The sequence below is a fragment of the Zea mays genome, chromosome 2, assembly GCF_902167145.1.
Source record: "Zea mays cultivar B73 chromosome 2, Zm-B73-REFERENCE-NAM-5.0, whole genome shotgun sequence".
In the NCBI taxonomy this organism is placed as follows: Eukaryota; Viridiplantae; Streptophyta; class Magnoliopsida; order Poales; family Poaceae; genus Zea; species Zea mays.
Window position 1 is genome coordinate 24,569,598 of NC_050097.1, and position 5,897 is coordinate 24,575,494.

The 5,897-nt window shown below is 42.2% G+C and overlaps 1 non-coding gene across 1 annotated transcript; it reads right to left on the reverse strand.

Annotated features, from left to right (window-relative positions):
* Nucleotides 1-1,451: 1,451 nt before the first annotated feature.
* On the reverse strand, nucleotides 1,452-1,590 carry LOC111591032 (small nucleolar RNA Z247). The gene has a single exon (XR_004856796.1). It is a non-coding gene; the product is annotated as a small nucleolar RNA Z247 (small nucleolar RNA).
* Nucleotides 1,591-5,897: the final 4,307 nt, after the last annotated feature.

A 5,897-nucleotide genomic window follows, 5' to 3' on the forward strand; every position in this document is an offset into this window, starting at 1 on the left:
ACGAAATTGAAGCTTGTGTTGATTATAGGGTCGGAGGTTGGGCCAGCAGGCACAACCAAAGATTCTAAGGGATGAATACTCGGGTTTGGTATGAAATAGGCGTTCTAGAGGTGTCTGGTAGGATATAACTTTGCTTGGTGTGCGATTGATGAGGAAGGTTGCAGCGAGAAATGCTTCATCCCAATATTTAAGTGGCATGGAGGCTTTGGCAAGGAGAGATAATCCTACTTCAACAATGTGACGATGTTTTCTTTCTGCGGATCCATTTTGTTGGTGAGTGTGAGGGCAGGAAACATGATGAGATATTCCTATTTTGGTGAAGAAGGGATGAAGTTTTTCATATTCTCCACCCCAATCAGTCTGAACAGTGATGATTTTCCGATCAAAAATTCTTTCAACAAGATTTTGAAATTCACAAAATTTCTGAAACACTTCAGACTTTAATTTGAGAAGGTAAATCCATGTGAATTTGCTAAAATCATCAATAAAACTTACATAATATTTATTTCTGCCAGCAGACTCGGGTGCAGGCCCCCAAACATCAGAAAACACGAGATCTAAAGGATGTTTCGAGACACTCGAAGATTTAGGAAAGGGTAACTGGTGGCTTTTGGCTTGCTGGCAAGCACTACACACATACTCTTTATTTGACTTGATTTGACATGGGAGATGAAAACTACTAATTACTTTTTGAACTATGGGTGCTGCTGGATGACCTAGGCGGCTATGCCATTGTTCAAAAGACGGTTTGACTGCTCCAAAGGCTTGCTTTGCTGATGCAGAAGGTAGAGGGTACAACCCCTTGTGACATCTTCCTTTAAGAAGAGTGTCCTTCGTTCTCCGATCCTTTATCAAGAAATAATTAGGATGAAATTCAAGAAAGACATTATTATCTGAAGTGAGACGATGAACAGAAATAAGATTTTTGGTGGCTTGAGGAGCATGTAAGACATGATTTAAATTAAGATTACGAGTCTGGGTGTGAATAATAGTTTTACCAGTATGATTAATGTTCATACCTGCTCCATTGGCTGTGTGGATTTGATCATCACCATTGTATTTCTCCCGGAGGGCCAACTTATTGAGATCTCCGGTTATATGATCAGTAGCACCCGTATCCGTGTACCAATTAGTATCCACGGTATAGGATGTCATGGCAGCAGCAGCAACATGCCTTGGATCAGGAACAAAATTCTCATCATACCTGTACCAGCATTTGTTGGCAGTATGTCCTTTCTTGAAACACACTTGACATGGATCAGACAGAGTGGTGGTGTTGTTTCGGGGTCCTTGATTTGCCTGTCGCGAACTGTTATTGCCACGAGAGTTGAAGTTTCTCCCATTTCGGCCTCCGCCGCGATTGTGGCGTCCTGTACTACCCCGACCACGGCGATTTGCAGAGTTGGCCGAGTATCCAGACGATTGCCCATTGTTACGCAGATTCACCCTTGTTTCAAATGCAAGTAATTGTGAATATAATTCACTAACAGAGATTGGTTCAGTTCGGCCAAGGACAGATGACACCACAGAGTCGTATTCTTCATCAAGACCGGTGAGGATATACTCCACCAGTTCATCATCTTCAAGAGGTCGCCCGGCTGCAGCCATTTCGTCGCCGAGGGCCTTCATCTTGCCGACATAGTCGGCCACAGAGCTGCTGCCTTTCCGGGCGGTGGACAGAGCTAGCCGAGTATTTACAGCACGAGCTCGTGTTTGAGATGAAAATATAGTTTCTATATGACGCCATACCTCCGTAGCAGTTGTCTTGGAGGAGACTTGGATTAATACTTCCTTTGATATGGAAGCAAGCAGGAAGCTTAGGACTTGTTGATCCAAGGCCACCCAGTCTTCATAAGCAGGATTGGAGATATTGATGATTTTGTCTCCATCTCTGCTTTGGAGTTCGGCATCAGGCATTATAGCCTTGCCGGTGAGGAAACCTTCTAGGCGAGCACCACGCATGGTGGCAACAACTTGAGCCTTCCAGGTTGAGTAGTTTGTTTTGGCAAGCTTCTCTGAGATGGGATGAGTAATCATGGGAGTAAAGCTGGATGTGAGGGAGGAGGAATTGCCGGCCATGATCTTATTTCTTGGCTCCGATACCATATAGAAAATCAGAGGCGCGGAAGATTGGGGTGAAGCAGCTCACCTTTGCCGTGGCTGTCTGCGTGTTACTTATAGCGACAAAGCGCGCTTCAGATTTACATTAACGTAACAAACCATGAGATATCTTCGGTCCAAGATAAGGGCTAACAAATAAACCAATCTAATCTATTCCTTGGCCGACTCTACTGGTTTGTTCCGAGTTACAAGGGGATAAGCATACAAGGAAGATAAACATGAATCATAGAATCTATCTAACACTCCCTGCTAATCAAGGTCTCGTCTCCTCCTTCAGCCACACCCATTGTCACCATGCTCGCTGCTCGTGCCCTCAGTCCTCCCTATCCCACTAATTGGCTGGTCGACTCTAAAGCCTCATTCCACACAACTCATACCACCATCCCGTTATTTCACTAACACCCTCCCCACCCCACCCATCCTTTCTCTATCGTCGTGGGAAATGGTTCCAACCGTTTGGTCAGGATGGTTCTACCTCAATGACGTCCTTGTTGCACCCTATTTGTTCATCCCCTCCTCTCTGTTCATCACTTCACTAGTGACAACCACTGCTCTATTAAGTTCAAGCCCTGGGGGTTCATAATTCACCACCTTACTAGTCGTGCCTACCTCACTCGTTGTGACAGCTCCTGCCCCCTCTACTCTATTCGCTTGCCATCCACTTCTCCCACCAATGTAGCCTCCCCCATTCTCTTGCTACTACCACCACCTCCGCCGTGTGGCATCGTCGTCTCGGGCACCCTAGTCCTAACGTGATTTCCCAGCTCTCCAGCCGCTCAACTATCTCCTGTAGTCGGGGCTCCTCTGAACGCCTCTGTCATGTTTGTCAGCTCGACCGTCACTCTCGTCTTCCTTTTTCCACTTCAACGTCCAGGGCTGCTCAGGTCTTTGATCTCATCCACTGTGATCTCTGGACTTCTCCTGTCCTCGGCCTCTCTGGTTATAAATACTACCTGGTCATTCTTGATTACTTCTCTCACTTTCTTTAGACTTTTCTGCTTCAGTTGAAGTCTGGCACCTTTTCCACCCACACACACTTCTTCGACTAGGTCTCCACCTAGTTCCATCCCCTGGTTCGTGCCCTTTAGTGTGACAGCCTATTTTAATAGTGTCGTGGCCCAGCCAGACACTATTAAAATGGGGCCCATGTTAGTCCGGCCCGAGAGGCGTGCCATGCTTGGGCCGTTGTCTCGTCCCGTGCCGGACATGACTATTTATTATTATTATTTTGAAAATCCAGTCTACATATATTTATAACACCTATTGACTATTATACACAAACTTGCTTGGGCTCAAGTGGCTAGCAGAGCACAACCAATGTCGTCCGATGCCTCTACTAGGGCGCACGAGTTTGACTCCCCTCCCAAACACAATAATTTTGGACAATTTTTCTAAAGGCATCGAGGGCGGAGGCATAGTTACACCCGTAGTCCACACTATCGTCTTAATACGTAGTAGAGATAAAGAAGAGATAAGACTATTCACTGTGGGGATTTTGTAGCACTCTTTCCAATACCTGACACATCATCCAAAGTGTCATGAAACTTTGAGTGAAACAATGTCTCTTAATGTAAAAATTCACTTTCACTATTTCATCTTGGAAACGAGTTAACATTGTTTCATCTCCATGAAACTAATTCCATCTCGTGAAACTCAATTCTCTTAAATGCTATGACATGTCAAAAAATCTAATGTGACATGACACACTATTAAATATGTATGAAACCACCATGAAACTATTATTGAGAATAGCCTAAGTATATTCTCGTCAAAGTATGTAACTGAAGCTTAACAAATTGTATAGATAAAAATATCAATGTTTATAACACTAAATTACTATATAAAAATATCATGGCAAATTTAATGATGTGTATTAAATATTGATTTATTTTTGATACATAGTCAGTCATATTTAAGATATTTTAATTGGACATTAATTTGTGGACAGAAAATATTTTATGCTGAGTGTTTCTTTTTGCTCGAAGATGATACCTCCCTCATGCTTTTTAGTCGTAGGCTATGTAATAACTCAGCTTCATTGGTATAGTGTTAGTTTTTGCTCGAAAGCAGCTCTAGGGTGGAGATGAATTGGTTTTGATAAATCGTTTGGTGTTAGTTTTTAGGGTGGAGATGAATTAGGTGTTAGTTTTTGGGGGCAAATGCGCCCATGGCCCCATTGGGACCCACCCGCGTCAGACGAAGCGGGGCCAAGCTACATTTTTTGGCATCTCTCTCCTCATCTCTTTCAGTGCGATTTGCGGGGCAGCGGAGGGCAGTTTGGCTGGTGCTCACGCGAAGCGCTATCAAACATGCCCAGGACAAAATGCCTCCGCTAAATTCCATCTCCCATGTTGAGTTGGTTGAAAGAAAGTCAAGGGGACTCATTTTCAAGAGCATGGAAGAATTTGCATGGGACAAACCTCACGATTCGCTAAAAGGACTGCATGGAAGAATTTTTTTGCCTCCAATGACGAAGGTTTTAGAACCACTTGGTCATATATAGTTTTCTTTCCATTATTGCTTGAGGACGCCACACTTGAGGTCAGTTTACTGCAATTGGTTGCAGTAGTATAATTAAAACAACACAAGGTCGGTTCTGTTATCACCTCCAATTTCTGATTCAATTACTATTATATATGGAGTATATCGTGGTGCTTTGAAACCCACCAATTGCTGTTTATATATATGTATGGTGCTGTTGCTCCGCTCGACATCTCACCAACCCGGCCATAAACGTTTTAGATACTAATTACATGGGCCTTTGGTGCATTTTTCTCTTCCCGATTTAAAAGGTACTTAAATTACCCATTAGGTAGTACACTTCCTCCACTTCATAAGGCATATTAGAATTTAAAGAAGCCTTGAAGACATACTGACCACTATCTCTCTTATAATATATCACAAAATATAAAGCCCCCAACTTTTTGCTAAAAGGGACACCGCTAAAAGATATGGGCCAATTCCCTGTATGCCACTGAAAAATATACTCATTCCTTGTATGCCACTGGCCCCACATGTCATAGACACAAAAAAATATACTTATATGCCACTCAGTGGCACACAAGGGATGAGTATAAAATCTGATGGCATACCAGGAATTTTCTCAAAAGATATGCGGAGTATGAATATATTGATACATCCTTTTGTGCATTAACATATAAACATTTTCATTAACATGTTGGCCAGAGTTTATATAGTGTTTAACTTTTTTTGGATTCTAATTCACTGTAAATTTTGAAATGGATCAGAGTGAGTATATTTTTTTTCTCAACTAATAAGCCTCCGAATGTCAAATCCACCGCAAATTATATATGGCGAGTCAGTCACTGTCTCGTGCCAAATCATTTTTCTGCGTATATTTTGAATCATTCAAGGCAGGACATTTGATTAAGATATTACTTGATTTAGTGTCCTTTCCAATGTAAGATAAAGAGAAGTATATTTTGATACATAGAGACTCCAAACCGAGGTTACTTTGTATATCCACATGGCCAACTTTGTCAGACAATATAACTTTATTCAAGAAATAAAAAATGTCGTTTCTCTCCCTTTTTTTATGCGCTCTAAATCTAGTAGACCTGGAACCTTTTGATCAAATTAGTTAGTCGGCTGACCAGTTTTTAAAATGTCTATTTAAGCGCTGTTTTTGGATTCTATACAACTCGAATAAGCACTGAAATATCTGTCCACATGTAAACTGTTCTTAGCAGTCTTACTGCAGGGAGCTTGGTGTCATTGTAACACAACTCCATTGGATCAAAATGACATTATTCGGG